The sequence below is a fragment of the Mandrillus leucophaeus genome, unplaced genomic scaffold (assembly GCF_000951045.1).
Source record: "Mandrillus leucophaeus isolate KB7577 unplaced genomic scaffold, Mleu.le_1.0 Scaffold664, whole genome shotgun sequence".
NCBI classification, from domain to species: Eukaryota; Metazoa; Chordata; class Mammalia; order Primates; family Cercopithecidae; genus Mandrillus; species Mandrillus leucophaeus.
The window spans coordinates 178736-196357 of NW_012107186.1; the positions used below are offsets into that span (position 1 = coordinate 178736).

The 17622-nt window shown below is 47.7% G+C and overlaps 1 protein-coding gene across 4 annotated transcripts in view; it reads left to right on the forward strand.

Moving 5' to 3' along the window:
• The first annotated feature begins 6148 nt into the window (after positions 1–6148).
• The window catches only part of PLAT (plasminogen activator, tissue), a 49568-nt gene continuing 38094 nt past the window's right edge, over positions 6149–17622 (forward strand). For 2 of the 4 annotated variants that reach the window (XM_012001557.1, XM_012001560.1), the window contains exon 1: positions 14178–14409. The gene's annotated coding sequence lies outside the window, so the exon portion shown is untranslated. Of the gene's footprint in view, positions 6227–14177; positions 14410–17622 lie in introns of those variants that run through there. The other 2 variants (XM_012001558.1, XM_012001559.1) reach the window with 2 other exon arrangements.

Consider the following 17622-nt stretch of genomic DNA (forward strand, 5'->3'; position numbering starts at 1 on the left):
GTCCTGGGTCTCAGGCTCCGTTGGAGGCTGCACTGTGGAGAGAGCAGGGGTCCAGCTCCTGGAGGATCTGGGTTGGACCGGACTCTGCCACTTAGGGAAAGCAGTAAACGTTGAGCTAGTGTTGCTGTTGCAAAATGGGATGTGTAACACCCACCTCATCAAATTTCGTGAGAATGAATGAGATCATTAATCATTTATGTAAACTATCTGGAACAGCGATGAAACCCAGAGGCTCCATTAGTTCCTATTCTCCCTGCCCTGAGGATAAAGACCAAAGCCCTTAGCGTGGCTCACAGTGCCTCTCAGAGCTGGCCCCGCCTCCCTGTCTAGCCTAATCTCTGGCTTTCACCTCCCCCGACTCCAGCCACACTGATGGGCTGAGACTGCCATGGCCGCCACGATGCCATGCTGCAGGGCTTCGGCTCCCACCTATGCCCCCCTTTCCAGCAGTGCCCCTCGCCCCAGCCTGCTTGGCAAATGCCTACTTCCCTTATTCAGGTCTGCACAGCAACGCCTGTCCTACGAAGCCTGTCCCATTCTAACCCCCTGCTCAGTAAAAGCGACCACTCCCTCCTTTGAGCTGCTTCTGTCCTGTGTGTCTCCTCTCTAGTGTAAGGTGGCAAACAACAGCCTACGGACTAAATCCAAATCACCACCCGATTTTGTAAATAACCTCTCACTCTGTCACCCAGGCTGGAATGCAGTGGCATGATCTCAGCTAACTGTAACCTCCGCCTCCCGGGTTTAAGTGATTCTCCTCCCTCAGCCTCCTGCGTAGCTGGGATTACAGGCACGCGACAGCACTCCTGGCTAGTTTTTGCATTTTTAGTAGAGATGGGGTTTCACCATGTTGGCCAGGCTGGTCTCCAACTTCTGACCTCAAGTGATCCACCTGCCTCAGCCTCCCAAAATGCTGGGATTACAGGCATGAGCCACTGTGTCTGGCCTAGAAATAACATCTTATTAGAACACAGCCACACTCATTGCATAGGGTCCCTGGCTGTTCTCACACTGCAAGGGCACAATTGTGTAGTTACGACAGAGATCATGCGGCCTGTACAGCCTACACTATTCACCACCCGGCCCTTCCCAGAAAAGTGTTTCCACCCGCCAGCTCTAGTACTTCCCTGTCTCCTTTCCCTAGACTTCTGAGACATTTGTCCTGAGGGCCAAGAACAAATGTCACTAGCTTCTGCAGCACGCTACCTGGCCTAGCAGAACCCAGCACTGAGGAGGAGAAGGCTGAGCACATAATCATATGGGTGTTTTCATCTTTGTCCTTCTCATTCCCAGGGGAGTGAGGGCCCCTCCTGTGCCTTGAATTAGAGGCATAGGTTCTGTTTGATGGAAGCAAGGCTTCCTGGGTCCTAATAAGTAGACCAGAGTGAAACTGTGATGTGAAGCAGCCTCTCTGGATCAGGAAAAGCTCCGTCAGGAGAGATTCCCCTCCTGGCACAGTGCTCCTGAGGACAGCTTCCAGGACGTCCTAGAACCAGAGAGAGGACTCTGGGGATAGGAGAACAGCAGGGAAACCTGGCAGAAGTTCTGTCCGAGGAAGTGTTATACAGTCAGATTTTATAAATGTCAGATTTTGACAAATGATCAAATCAGTTTCTTAGGAGGTGATGATGACATTAAACTGGCTGAGCCTTTTTTTTTTTTTTTTTTTTTTTTTTTTTTGTAGAGACAGGATCTCCCTATGTTGCCCAGGCTGGCCTCAAACTCCTGAGCTCAAGCAATTCTCCTGCCTCACTCTCTCAAAGTGCTGGGATTACAGGAGTGAGCCACTGCACCTCTCCCTACCCTTTTTCTTCAAGAGACATGGTCTTGCTCTGTTGCCCAGGCTGGAGTGCAGTGGAGCAATCATAGCTCAATGCAGCCTCAATCTTCCAGGCTCAAGCAATCCTCCTACCTCAGCTTCCTGAGTAGCTGAGACTACAGGTATGTGCCACCATGCCTGGCTAATTTTTAAATTTTTTTTTTTTTTTAGAGATGGGGTCTTGCTATGTTGCCCAAGCTGGTCTGAAACTCCTGGCTTCAAGCAATCCTCCCACCTTGGCCTCCCAAAGCTCTGGGATTGTAGCCGGGAGTCACCACACCTGGCCTGTTTTTAAAATTATAGTCAGGTCAAGGGAACCTGTGGTTGTGAAATGTTTGAAACCTTGACAACAGGAGTGCCAGTGGTCACGGTTGGTTACAGCAAGAGGCCAGACCCCAGAGGCCTCCCCTGCATGCTGGATAATCTTGTTGGGGGCACAAGAGAGCCACACAGAATCACAGAGACATGCGTTTGCTAATGGCAGTCACTCTCAGGAACACAGCCTCTCCCAGGGACCTGAAACCACCAGGAAATAAGAATGCAGGTTCCTGGGTTCCCCGAATGTTCTCTGCGGTGGGCGTGCCAGCACACACCAACAGGGGGCCATGGCCCTTCGATGTCTTCTGTCACCACTGAGGAAGTTTGGACCATCCACTGAAGCACATTCTCCTTTCAGCTTGGGAGGGTAGGTGACTTAATATATTAATAAACACTTGAGTTTGACTTTTTGTCCAACTCCTGGCTGCCAGATAGGAGCACTTCAGATGTATTTTTGTTTATTCCTTTACCTTGAATCTTTTATAGGAATTTGGCAGTCAGGCACTACTTGCTTTTTAGGGGAGGCAGGAGTGCTTCAGGGAAATGGTGCCGTTCAGCCACTGGGTGCTTTGCTCCCTGCACTGTTGACCCCCTAAACCCCCAGTGCTTCCACTAGCACAGCTGGAGGACCCCAGGGCGGCCTGAACAACATCCCATGCAGCTGGGCTCCCAGGCAGAGCTGCAGAGGTAGCTGCATTCCTTCCCACCTTCTCTGCTCCCGATCCTCCTTTCTGGTCTGTGAAGTTTACAAAGTTACTTATTAGGGAATAATAATTTAATGCATGCTTGATTATAGAAATGTTGCACAAAATCTCCTTTGATCCTCTAAACCCCCTTTAGGGTAGATAGTGTCAGGTGCATTCCCATTTTATTTACTTTTGTTTTATTTATTTATTTAAGAGACAGGGTCTTGCTCTGTCACCCAGCCTGGAGTGCAGTCACATGAACATGGCTCACTGCAGCCTCGACCTCCTGGACTCAAGCAAACAATCCTCCCACCTCACCCTCAGCCTCTCGAGTCACTGTTAGCACAGGCAGACACCAAGCCAGGCTAATTTTCTAAAATGTTTTGTAGAGATGAGATCTCACTGTGTTGCTCAGGCTGGTCTCAAACTCCTGAGCTCAAGTGATCCCTCTGCTTCAGCCTCTCAAAGTGCTGGGGTCATAGGCAGGAGCCACTGTGCCCCGCTCACATTCCCATTTTACAGATGAGGAAACTCGGTCCAAGAAGCGAAGCGGCTTGCTCAGTGGCTCACGGCAGATGGTCTCGGGTGTGGTTTGACCTCTGGATCATGTTGATGTTAATGCGGGATGCCAGGGCCTTTGGGTAGATGTGTTCCACGTGTGGGCCTGTTCCCCCATTGGCCTCCTCCAGCCTCGTTCAGCTGGAAAATGGCTTCCCCTCCTGGCCCTGTGGCACAGCCAGGACAGCTCTGCCCTTCCGGAGCACAACCTCCTGCTGCTCTGACATCCTAGTGGCTGAGCGCAGGCCAGGAGGCTGCCAACATCTGCAGGGACAACTTAAAGACTCTGGCCAGGCAATGCCTTTGGCATCTGTGGGGATGGAAAATGGGCCACCTGTCCTGGCCCCGCAGAGTGGAGGCTGCTGTGAGGGCAAAGTGCCACCGCAGCTGCAGCTTCCCGGATTGGCACCTGCCCTCTGGCCAGGAGGCTGCAGCCACTGAGACCAATGGTTCCTGTGCTCAGCTGGGAGCTCCTAACTGGGACATGGGCACAGAAGGCCCCAGAGGAGACGTGGAGCAGTTGTGGGACTCAGGAAGGGGTCTCTGTTCCCATCATGAGTGAGCAAGCAGGAGGAAATATCATGCAAAGTCTCAGGAATGTTCTGCGGAGACAGGAGCCCCACTTGCCGCCTCTGCCTTGGGGACCAGCCGCAGCATCTGCAGGGGTGGCCTGAGCTCCAGGAAGCCACAGGACATGCAACTGCCACCGCAATCCCTCCTGGCCAGCATGCTGTCATCAGTGTTTCTCCTCTGGTGTGGGCTCTGCGTGCAGCGCAGCAGACAAAACATCAACAAACTCCGTCCTCACTTGAGCTGCCTTCTGGGAGGCTGACAGGTGGCCCAAAGGCATGGAGTGTCTCTGTGCATGGCGCCCTGGCTGGAACCCAGATTCCACTGTGGTTGGCCTTGTTGGTTTCCCTTATGTACCGATGAGCAAACCTGTGGCCATAGGCAAGTCACCTGACCTCTCTGGGCCTTGGTTTCCTGTTCTGTGCATTGGGTATGACACCATCTCTGTCTGTTTCTCAGGATATGACACTTGTGAAGAGCAGATGTGGTGGTGTGCATGAAGGAGTTTTGTGAAAGGCGATGCACTTACAAAGTTGGTCCTTAGGCCCACCTGGGGTCTGCAAGGCAGGCTCTTGGGGAATTCTCTTGCTTCTCCTTGTTCGATTCTCCTTCCTCTCTCCCTCTTCTCTCCAAATCCTTACCATCCTTGAGGTATCGTGGTGGTGGTATGATGACCTGGAGGGCCACGCCATGCAGAATCAGGAATCACTGTCACCTTCCTTGATGACTCAGAATGCTTTCATTTCCCCACCGCTGCTTCCTTCTCTGCTCCATGTTAGAGTGACTCCCCTGGCTTATCTGTGGTTTCACTTTCCACAGGGTAACTACCCGTGGTATAGCACTCACTGCAGCCTTGACCTCCTGGGCTGCAGAGATCGCCTTACCTCAGCCTCCCAAGTAGCTGGACCACAGGCGCAAACCATCATGCCTGGCTAATTTTCTGTATTTTTTTGTAAAGATGAGGTCGGTCTCACTATGTTGCCCAGGCTGATCTTGAACTCCTGGCCTCAAGCGATCTTTCACCTTGACCTCCCAAAGTGCTGGGATTACAGGTGTGAGCCACACCGTGCCCAGCTCAGAACTATAATAAGTTGAGAAAGAGGTATATATATAGAGACCACAGTCACATAACTTTTATTATAGTACCTTGATATGATTGTTCTATTTTACTATTGGTTGTTGTTGTTAGTCTGTTGCCACGCCTAATTTATACATTAACCATGTTTTTTTTTGTTGTTTTTTTTTTTAAATTTTTTTTTGAGACACGGCCTCCCTCTGTCGCCCAGGCTGGAGTGTAATGGCACGATCTCGGCTCACTTCAGTCTTCGCCTCTTGGATTCAAGTTATTCTCATGCCTCAGTCTTCTGAGTAGCTGAGACTACAGGTACACGCCACCACACCCGGCTAAGTTTTTTATTTTTAGTAGAGACAGGGTTTTACCATGTTGCCCAGGCTGATCTCGAACTCCTGATCCACTTGTCTTGGCCTCCCAAAGTGCTAGGATTACAGGCATGAGCCACCGCGCCCGGTCACATTAACCTTGATCCTAAGTATGGATGTATAGGGAAGAGCATTTTATATATAGTGCTTGGTACTACTCATGGATTCAGGCATCCATTGGGATCTTGGAACACATCCTTGTGGTTAAGGGGGACAGCTGTGTGTGATGGCCCTCCCAGCTCCCTGCCTCCTGCTCCTGGAGTCTCCACAGCTCCTCAGCGCTACTCCTCCCTATCTTTCAGCCCTTTGCCCTCTGTCAGCCTAGACTCAATGACCCATTGTGAACCATTACCACCGTGCCCATTGACATGCTGGAAACTCTTTCCTTCTTATTCTAAACCCAAGTCCCTGTCAACACTCTCTACTGGGGAAGCACACCTACTGCTTTGGTTTCTAATATGATTTCAGAGCAATTACCTTGCAAACCTTCAGCAACAACCTCTCCTGTGCTGTTAACCCTTTGAGGGAGTGTGCATTTTTTAAAAGTTGGCATTGGGCACAGTGGCTCAAGCCTGTATCCCAGCACTTTGGGAGGTCAAGGCGGGTGGATCACCTAAGGTCAGGAGTTCAAGACCAGCATGGCCAATATGATGAAACCCCGTATCTACTAAAAACACAAAAATTAGCCGGGCATGGTAGTGGGCTACACAGGAGGGTGAGGCAGGAGAATCGTTTGAACTCGGGAGGCGGAGGTTGCAGTGAGCCGAGATCACATCATTGCACTCCAGCCAGGGTGACAGAGCAAGTCTCTGTCTCAAAAAAAAAAAAAAAAAAAGTTGGCATCAATGTGTTTTTCCATCTGATTTATGTCTTCACATTATAGCATACTTTCTGCATGAGCCCACACATATCAGATGGTAACTTTGGAATGGGTGGGTTTGTGCCATTGTCCCGGCACAGCTGTGAGAGTGGTGACAGGCAGGTCAGCAGGTGCGTACAGAGGGGCTTTCTTCTACATTGGAGTTCAGGTCGGATGATTCGGGTCCATAGTGCTCATTCAGGGCTCTGTGTTCTGGTGGCTTCCGTTGATTTCTAATAAAAGCTGCAGACTGAGCCAGTCCTGCACACACAGGGAGATAGGACAACGGACATTTGGAATGTGATTAAGCCCATCAATCCAATCGGTGACTAAAATCAAACAGGAAGCCGTGTGCCCCTAGATAAAGACAGGCTGGGGGGAAAATGATCTCAAGTTCATTTCGATTGGCGCAAACTCCTCACAGAGGAAAAAATGTACAGTTAGAATGAAGCAAAAGAAAAGCTCTATAAAATATGTGTCACTTCCCCTGGCGAGGAGGAGAGAGGAGCTACGGAAAGCTGCACCAAAGCTGTATTCACTGGACAAAAATGCTTGACTCAGGAAGGAGGCTGGGGCGGCGAGTCCTGTGATACCATGGCGGGAGGTGGGTCCCACGTAAACAGTGGTGTTCCTGTCACCCCGAGCACATGCAGTCTCCCGTGGGTGACCAGAACTGATGCAAGAGCCTCTGCTGCGGAAGTCACCATGCTCTCCTGGAACGCGCCTGCCCCCAGGTCTGAGTGATCTCATTACTGAGGTGAGTAGGGCTTTGGCCACTCTCCCAAAGGAGCCCACCCCAGACGCAGCCATGGCCTGGGACTCTGGAGTCACCCTGGGGTCAGAAGGAATTGAGTTATCCATATTGACTTGGTTTTGGTTATTTTCAGTGTTATTTGTTTGTTTATTTATTTATTTTTTAGTTTTAGAGACAGGCTTTCACTCTGTCTCCCAGGCTGGAGTGCAGTGATGCGATCACAGCTCACTGCAACCTCAACTTTTCAGGCTCAAGGGATCCTTCCACCTCAGCCTCCTAAGTAGCTGGAACTACAGGCATGTGCCACCACACCTAATTTTTGAATTATTTGTAGAGATGGGGTCTCGCCATGTTGCCCAAGCTGGCCTCAAACTTCTAGGCTCAAGGAATCCTCCCACCTTGGCCTCCCAAAGTGCTGGAATTACAGGAGTGAGCCACCTCGCCTGATCTGGTGTTGTTATTTTAAAACAAGAAAAGAAATGACCAGAAAGGCTGAAAGGAAACAAGCACCATCCTCCATAGGAGGCTGCAAAGGTTGGTGGCACCAGGTCCAGAAGAAGAAGGACCCATAGAGCAGAAACCCTGAACTCCAGCACCAGCCGGGTGGCATTTGGAAGTGCCTCAGCACAGCCACTTTGCAGAGTTTGCACATTTCAAATAGGGAGTAGGCTGGGCACAGTTGCTCATGCCTGTAATCTCAGCACTTTAGGAGGCTGAGGCAGGCAGATAACTTGAGTTCAGGAGTTCGAGACCAGCCTGGCCGACATGGTGAAACCCTGTCTCTATCAAAAAAAAAAAAAAATTAGCCAGGCATGGCTAAGTAGTGCCTGTACTCCCAGCTACTCAGGAGGCTGAGGTGAGAGAATCACTTGAACCGGGGAGGTGAAGGTTGCAGTGAGCCAAGATCATGCCACTGCACTTCAGCCTGGGCAACAGAGTGAGATCCTGTCTCAAAAAAATTAATTAATTAAGTTAAATAAAGAGTAGCTCAATTTCACCAAACAGATTGACCATAGACACCCTTAAAATTATAAGACTGTGATAAAATTCCTATATTCATTAGCTATGATATACTTGGATATGTAAATAAGCAGATAGCAGTGAATGTTCTCACAGACCAAATATTTCTGCAAATAAAATTAAATTCTTATGTATAATATGCATACATAAATATAGATATGATTTTATAATATCAGAAATGATAATATTTTTCATTTGCAAGTACTTTCTTTTTTTTATTTTTAGAGTTTGGGGTCTTGCTCTGTTGCCCAGGCTGTACTGCAGTGGCATGATCATAGCTCACTGCAGCCCTGGGATCCTGGGCTAAAGTGGTCTGCCTGCCTCAGCCTCCTGAATGGCTTCTTCTTCTTTTTTTTTTTTTTTTTGAGACGGAGTTTCGCTCTTGTTGCCCAGCCTGGACTGCAATGGCACGATCTCAGCTCACAGTAACCTCCACCTCCGAGATTCAAGCCCTGAATGACTTTTAAAAAATATTTTCTCAGAGTCAGGGTCTTGCTCTGTTGCCCAGACTGGTCTCAAACTTCTGGACTCAAGCGAACCCTCCTGTCTTGGCCTCCCAAAGTGCTTGGATTATAGATGTTAACCACTGCATCTTGTCAATATTTTTTAAATTAATAGACATTCCTTAGAGCAGTTTCAGGTTTACAGAAAAATTGAACAGGAAGCACAGCTCCCATATTATTATCCCTTCTCTTCCCTCCGCAGTTTCCCCTGTTATTATCTTGTACTTAGTGCAGTGATATTGTTTTTTGTTTAAACTACTATTGTTTTTCAGTTTTTAGACAGTCAAAACAAAGTTGTAGACCTATCATTATCTTGCATGGGAATTTTAAAAATGTATTTTACTCGGCTAATGTATTAGTCCGTTCTCATGCTGCTGTAAAGAAATACCCGAGACTGGGTAATTTATAAAGAAAAGAGGTTTAATGGACTCAGTTCCCCATGGCTGGCAGACCATCAGGAAACTTACAATCATGGAGGAAGGCATCTCTTCACAGGGTGGCAGAAGAGAGAATGAGCAAAAGCAGGGGAAATGCCAGACGATAATAAAACCACTAGAACTCGTGAGACTCACTCATTATCACTAGAACAGCTTGGGGAAAACCACCCCCATGATCCAATTACTCCACCTGGTCCTGCCCTTGACACGTAGGGATTATGCGGATTACAGTTAAAGGTGAGATTTGGGTGGGGACACAGAGCCAAACCATATCAGCTAAATAGTCAAAAAAATTACTGCTCTGAGAGAATTCTCCAATTCTTAACTTTGTAGCCTTGGTTCTTTTTCGTGTGTGTGACTTATGTTGCTTAGGAGACAGTTGGAGAAAATTTCAGTCAGGGGCTCTTTAAAGTTCCTTTCTTCATCTTTGAGAAAAGAGTATGAGGCTTTCCCTTGCAAAGTTCTTTCCTTCTGAGGATGGATATAGCTAAAGAACAAAGCTACAAAAAAAGTTTATGAAACAGTTTACTAAGTCACCAATAGCATGTCCCAAAGCATTTTCCTTCCCATGGTATCCTATTTGAGTCAAATAATAATCCTGTGAGTTTACTTCTCTTACCTGAAACACAAGGAACCTATAGCTTAGCAAAGGCAAATGGACTTGCCCAGAGTCGCACAACTGACCTCAGAGGAGAGAAAGGAAACTTTTTGACTTCCAGGCGCAGGCTCATTCCAGTAGTCTGCATATTCACCAGCTCGGGGCAGGGTTTGGCCGGGGAAGCGGGGGAGGTGTTTATTTGAAGATTGATAGCTGGGGATGGGGGATGTGTTAGGAGGCTCAAAAGAGGTAGATTTAGGAGCAGAGAAAGTTCTGTGTTGAAGAATCAGCAAACCAACCTAAGAAACTCAACTCACTCCACAAAAGAATTGATTGAAAATGAGATGTGTTCAAAAATAATTTGAATAAACTCATGGATACTCCATCATAAGGAATAAGGAAAATTCCTATTCTTCTGACATGCTTCCATGAACAACCAGGCCCTTCCAGGGCCGGAGAGAGAGTGCTGGGCTGGTCACCCAGTACGTCTACTTTTATGAAAGCCATTTAGAAGCATCAGTAAAGGAACTGAAAAACAATTCACCAATAATGACAGTACTCCAACATCTAATTTTCTCTTCTAATCTCTATCCATACATCTATGTAGTGTTTACATTATTATTATTTTTTGAGATGGAGTCTCACTTTTGTTGCACAATCTTGGCTCACTGCAACCTCCACCTCCCAGGTTCAAGTGATTCTCTTGCCTCAGCTTCCCGAGTAGCTGGGATTACAGGTGCCCGCCACCACGACTGGCTAATTTTTGTATTTTTCGTACAAATGGGGTTTCACCACGTTGGCCAGGCTTGTCTCCAACTCGTGATCTCAAGTGGTCTGCCTGCCTCAGCCTCCCAAAGGGCTGGGATTATGGGCGTGACACACAATGCCTGACCTACATTATTTATATCACAGCTCATGTACAAATTTATTTTCTTCTTCTTTTGGGCAAGGCAATTTTATGACTGATTTTGATATGTCGGTATAATTATGTTACCAGTCATCCCAATGGTTATACAATATTGCACTATTCTAACATGTCCTAGTCTACTAGGCCCCTATTTTTTGACATCTAAGTTATTTTCAGTTTTTAGATAGTCAAAACAATGTTGAATACCTATCATTATCTTGTATGGGGATTTAAAAATGCATGTCAGCAGGCTAAATATTCAAAAAATTACTACTCCAAGAGAATAATCCAATTTTTAACTTAATATTTTGAAACAATCTCAAACTTACCAAAGAGTTGCAAGAATAAAGACCTCCTGCTACAGTTTGGTGAACAGCTTTTAACAAGAATAAGATTTGTAAGAGTTCTTCCCATGCCTTCAGCCTGTCCTGTTTTATGTTTCTCGTTGTTTGTGTGGAATTCACACAACTGGTGCTGTTACCACCATGGGAGTCTAGTCTAGATCAGTGGTCTTCAGCCTTTTTTGCACCAGGGACCAGTTTTGTAGAAGATAGTTTTTCCACGGACGGGGGAGGGGAGATAGTTTCGGGATGATTCAAGAGGATTACATTTATTGTGCACTTTATTTCTATTATTATTACATTGTAAAATATAATGAAATAATGGTATGACTCAGCATAATGTAGAATTAGTGGGAGCCCTGAGCTTGTTTTCTTACAACTAGACGGTCCCATCTGGGGGTGATAGAAGACAGTGACAGATCATCAGGCATTAGATTCTTATAAGAAGTGCACAACCTAGATCCCTCGCATGTGCAGTTCACAGTAGGGTTTGCACTTCTATGAGACTCTAGTGCCACTGCTGATCTCACCGGAGGCGCAGCTCAGGCAGTAATGCGACCGATGGGGAGCGGCTGTAAACACAGATGACGCTTCACTGGCTCTCCAGCCACTCACCTTCTGCTGTGCAGCCTGGTTCCTTACAGGCCATGGACAGATACCAGTCCACGGCCCGGGGGTCAGGGATTCCTGGTCTAGATTGAGACCCAGACAAGGCGTGCACAATAACACCAATTTCAGATCCATCATGACATTTACCCCATCCCCTGGAAAACCAGATGACTACCAAAATTAAATTTTAGTTTAGACACAAAATGTCCATCTTCTGGTCCAAAACCAGCTTGTCGTAAGTTTCTTGCCTACTTTTCCTTTCTCTGAGTTTCCAGAGACATCACGTCATTTCTTACCCAGCTGAAAAGAGTCTCAGCATGGCTCTCTTTCGAATGCCCATCCTGCCACCTGCCCCAGTGAGAAGGGTCCAAGCAGCGCCTGTTCTCTGCCCCTGCCACCTGCATGACTCATGCATTCCACGGAGGAGGCGCCCGCTGCAGAAACAGCCGGGCTGGGAAAAGCTCTGCAGCAATTCCCCATCCAGTTTCCCTGTGCCCACTTTGTATCTGTGTTATCTAGGCCTGGATTTATTTCTCTGTTTTGAAAACGAAGGACTTTGATAAAATGTTCCCAGGATGTGAGGTCACCAAGATTTATTTCCCTTTTTTCTATTATTTTCTTTTCCTCGACGTGATCCCTTGACTAAAATCAAGCCTCCCACTGTCACCTTATCAGCCTGCCCACTCCTACTTCTGCATTCTCAGGCTTCTCCAGAATCTGTCCAAGGGAAACCGATCTCAATTCAGAAGGAACACAGATACCCCAGTTTCTAGGGCTGCAGGGTATTACTGGGTCTTAATCATTCGGGTATATTTCAGCAAAGCTCAGGGCCCCGGCTAATGATCTGCAAACCCTCTCCTCTCAGTCTCCCATTGTTTAGCCCCTATTTATAAGTGAATGCATGTGGTTGTTCACTTTCTGTTCCTGAGTTATTTCAGTTAGGATAATGGCCTCCAGTTTCATCCATGTTGCTCCAAAAGACAGACTTTATTGTTTTTTATGGCTTTGTCATATTCCTTGGTGTATATGTGCATTTTCTTTATCCAGTCCTCCAATGATGGACACTTAGGTTGATTCTGTGCCTTTGCTACTGTGAATTGTGCTGTTATGAATTGTGTGTGATAAACACATGAGTGCAGGTGTCTTTTTGATGTAATGAATTCTTTTTTTTTTTTTGAATAGATACTCAGTAGTGGGATTGCTGGGTCAAATGGATGTCCTATTTTTAGTTACTTGGGAAATCTCCATGTTGTTTCCCATAGAGGTTCGGGTTCCAGTATTTAAGTGCAACCATTCAGTGGAAAACCATCCTCTCAAGAGTTCAAATGAGAGTCCTCCTGACCAGCACTCCCTGCTGAACCACAATGCCCCACCCCCCAAAAAAGCTTCCCTCCTCACCATCTTAGACCACCTGTCTCTTATACACATCTAGATGTGTATAAGAGACAGTCTTAGACCACCTGACCATCTTAGACCACCTCACCATCTTAGACCACCTCACCATCTTAGACCACGTTGCAGCAAAGCAGCCCCGTGCCCACCAGACAGACCCACAGTTGCTGCCGCTCATGGGAGGTCTACCTCCCACGCTCAGCAGGCGACCCACCCCCAATGCACCTTTTCTACAATGACCATCAGCAGGGCTGCAGTTTGATAAAAATGTGGAAAAGCAGTTTGAAAGCAATGTGAAAAGCAGTTAGGTGCCTTTCAACTTCAAACTCAGCACTCATGGTTTGACACATATGAGTATATTTAGGATCAGAATGTATGAAATCTGGCCTCTCCTGGATAGTCGGTCGTCCTGCAATTTCCTCTGCCAAACTTCTCTTCCCTCCCTGCATTCTTTCTTTCACCTCTCTCTAATTTTTAAAAGGTCTGGTCTCAGCCAGACATGAACCAATGATGATAGATGCTCCTGCTGAGCCCCATGATGTGCCAGGGACCTGACATGCATGGCTTCTCTCTGATCCTCACGTGACCTGCAGATGCAAAAGCCAGAGCTCAGCATAGTTGAAACCTTGACTGAGGTCATACCCCAGTTACTGGCACAGCCAGATTTAAACCTAAGACTTTCCCCTACACCACAGGGCTTTTATTTCTTAGTCATCTGAAAAGGTGTCAGCAAGGGAAATGGCTTGTCTATTTCCAGGGGCATTTTACAAGCAAACACTGAAAGGCTTCTGTGGGCTTAAGGGCTGATGGCTTTCATCGAATTTCAGGCATGTTGGCCCCAAGGCCCTGTGTATATTCCCTGGGCCCACTCGAGGGGATGCTGGAGTCAGAAACTCCCCAGAGGCCACCTACTGCAGCCCTGCACTTTACAGGGAAGAGAAAGATTCTCCCTAAAATTACAGAGCTGGGCCTGAGATGCCTACTGGAGCAAATCCCTATGGGGGCACTTCCCACCGCAGGTGAGCCAGAGGCTAGTCCTGCCTTCTCAGTGGCTACCCCCCTAAGCTCCCGCCACCACACAAAGTGTTCCAATCTTAACCTCTCATGTCCTGAGAGGCCAGAGCTACAGCCACAGATTCCAGAAACACCCCACTCCCAGCCGCAGCCTGGTGCCTTTAGAATTATAAACACTTCTTGTCATCACAGGGTCCTGAAAGTCCCTTTTAAGTCTTGGACACTAAGACTCTAAAGGAAGATGAATCTTAAGATCCCGTCCCACTTACAAATTCCTGCGATTCAATGACATCAGGGCTGTGAATAATCAGCCTGGTCCGAAGCCAGGATGGGCTGTGCTGCTTCCACCGTGAACTTCCTCCCCCTGCTTTATAAAAACAGGCCCGCCCCAGCTCCCTCATGGCCCTGTCCACTGAGCATCCTCCCGCCACACAGAAACACGCCCAGCCGGGGCCACCGACCCCACCCCCTGCCTGGAAACTTAAAGGAGGCTGGAGCTGTTCAGGGAGCTCAGAGCTGAGATCCTACAGGAGTCCAGGGCTGGAGAGAAAACCTCTGCGAGGAAAGGCAAGGAGCAAGCCGCGGTAGGTCGGGTTTCTGTGTTGGGGTCTGTCTCCTCTTCTGTCTCTTAAAAGTCTTTCCAGCAAGCTGAGCCAGTGAAGGAATGCTTTAACCAACGGACCAACTTTGTAATTCAGGCAACTAGAGGATCCGCTAGAATCCACTCCAGAGGGGAGATGTCTGTTTGCATTTGCATGTGATTGGGATAGGCTGGAGTGTTTTGGAGGTGAGAGGGAGTCAGGGGAAGGGAAACTAGGGAGTTTGCATTCATTGGAGGAGCCTCTGCTGGCAGAGTAAGGGAGAAGGTGAAAAGAACGATACAGAAATGCCCCAAATAGGCTGTGGGAGCACCTCAAGACGAGCAGGCAATAAAAGGAAAATCGGCTGCCTTGGGACACGTGGCTGTGACTGCTGCGAGGGCCCTCTGGGGTCCCCCAGTTTCCTCCCTCCCCCGATGAACCCCCAGGAAGGAACTGAGGCTGTGGATGGAGCAGAGGGGCCTTAGTTCCAGAGCACTATTCGCTAGGTGCTGGGAGAGGGAAGCAGGTGGCTTTCGCGCCCCACATTACCCCGTGGGGTAGAGAAATGCCTCTGATCTCCTCCCTAGGTGCCACCCCCACAAGTCTCCACAGGTCAGTTTGGCCCTCTGGCTTTTTGCCCAGGGTGCATCAGTCAAGCGTGCAGTCCTCCTTAAAGGACATTTTAATTACAGGGGAAAAAACTAACATCAATGTCTTTTATTCCTAAAGCACTCTGCAGGAAGCATGTGGGGTTCTCTAGATTTTCACTGTTATTATCTTTATTTTCTTCACCTCACAGGGAGGGAGAGAGGAAGGGAGGGAGGGAAGAGGAAAACATGCCGAGGTCCCAGGTAACTAATGACAAACTCAAGCTCAAAGAAGTGTGGTAACAAGGATGCATTTGGCGGCCAATTGGGAATAATATGGTGGTCTCCTGTAGCTGCTTGATGACAGAAAAAATGTGGTGTGTGTGTGTATGTGTGTGCATTGCAATCCCAGGAAGCGGTCCTGCAAATACCATTGTCAGGTGGAGTTCCCTCAAAGGTAACTTCCTAGCAGTACTTGCTGTGGCAAGAACACTCATTCTGGGATCTAGAATCAATCCACGACGGTCAGCTTGAGCTGCTGGGTGCGTGCTTCCTGTGCAGGCAGAGTCAGACTCCAGCACTGGCAGGGACACCGTGAGTATTGAGATATGAATAGCTCCATCCTGCCCACCCATTTATTCCACCTAAAATGTTCTCAAAGACACCAGCCTCCAAGCTCTGGATCAAATGATAAAGCCCAAGATCAAAATCTCAGGAGCAAATGAAAGCTGCCCTGTCTCCAAAGTGCTCCTTCTCTGCCCAACTCCCCAAGACCAGCTCGGTTTATTTCACGATGGCTTACATCGGATTCTCCCAGTGTCTGTGGCTCCCCCTGCTTCATCACAGACCTGGGACAGTCCAGGCAGCCAGGGAGTAGCTGGGAATAGCAGTTCCCCTTTGTTGGTTTTTGAGTTCACTGAGGCTTTGATTTCCCCCAGGGCCTGACATTGCCGAGCAGAGTCAGTGGCCAGTAGATTTCAAAGGATTTCAACAAACAGCCTAGGCATTCCTTTGTCAACCCAAAAGTAACTGAGACAGGTCTGTCAATTTAGAAAGTTTATTTTGCCAGTGTTAAGAACACACTTGTGACACAGCCTCCGGAGGTCCTGAGGACGTGTGTCCAAGGTGGCCAAGGTGCGGCTTGGTTTCATACATTTCAGGGAGACATGAGACATCAATCGATGCATGTAAAGTGTGCACCGGTTCGGTCTGGAAAGGCAGGACAACTGGAAGTAGGAGCTTCCAGGTCATAGGTAGAGAAGAGAAGATATCATTCTTCTGCGTCTTTGTCAGCCTTTCACTGAATACACAATTTACATGTAGGGGGGTGCAGAGGAAGAGTCACTTATGCCTCAGTTGGCTCAGTGAATCTACTTTTTTTTTTTCCGAGACGGAGTTTCACTCTTGTTGCCCAGGCTAGACTGCAATGGCGTAATCCTGGCTAGTGCAACCTCCACTTCCCAGGTTTAAGTGATTCTCCTGCCTCAGCCTCCTGAGTAGCTGGGATTACAGGCGCCTGCCACCACACCTGGCTAATTTTTGTGTTTTTAGTAGAGACAGGGTTTCACCATGTTGGCCAGACTGGTCTTGAACTCCTGACCCCAGGTGATCCACCCACCTCGGCCTCCTGAAGTGCTGGGATTACAGGCATGAGCCACCATGCCTGGCCTGAATCTTCATTTTTACAAAAACAATAGGGCAGAGGAAGCAATCAGATATGTGTTTGTCTCAGGTGAGCAGAGGGATGACTTTGAGTTCTGTCCTTTGTCCTGCACCCATTTGCATTGCCAAGGTGAAGTTCAGCAGAACTGTTTTAGGGTACAGATCTTGAAGTCCACAAGGAGTTTCCTTGTGGGTAAATTGTGAGGGAGGTATGTAGCTTTTTGTCTTTGTAGCTGTCTTATGTAGGAATAAAATGGGAGGCAGGTTTGCCTCATGTAGTTCCCAGCTTGGCTTTTCCCTTTGGCTTAGTGATTTGGGGGTCTTGAGATTTATTTTCCTTTCATACCTTGGTAGTGTCACTTGAAGCCACCATTACCATCTAAGGCTTTTCTTTTTTTCTTTCTTTCTTTTTTTTTTGTTTTTCTTTTTCTTCTTTTTGGTAAGTGAGTAGCCAGGACTAAAGCACATTTGGGAAAACTTACTGTGTAGCTCAGGCGAGGCCTATTACTCTTCTGCCAACAGGTGTTTTTTTGGTCAAGAGTTTTTTTATTTATTTACTTTTTTTTTTTTGAGACGGAGTCTGGCTCTGTCGCCCAGGCTGGAGTGCAGTGGCCGGATCTCAGCTCACTGCAAGCTCCCCCTCCCGGGTTTGCGCCATTCTCCGGGGTTTTATAGCAGCCTAAGAGGGCCTTTTGCTGGGTTCCTCCATGTGGAAAAAGTAGTGCTGGCTTCAGGATTTCCAAAGAGTATGTAAAGATTATTCTCAATGCTACGGCTGAGGGGGCAACATGACTGATAAACAATGGTGGTGAATGTAGCTCCCCTTGGAATTCAAAATCCTCCTACTTCTCTGTGATACTGAGTATCTGGTGGTGAGGACAACTTTAGGTTTTTAGTTGAAATGCCAAGTTTTCCTTTTATTTTTATTTATTTATTTATTTATTTTGAGATGGAGTCTTGCTCTGTC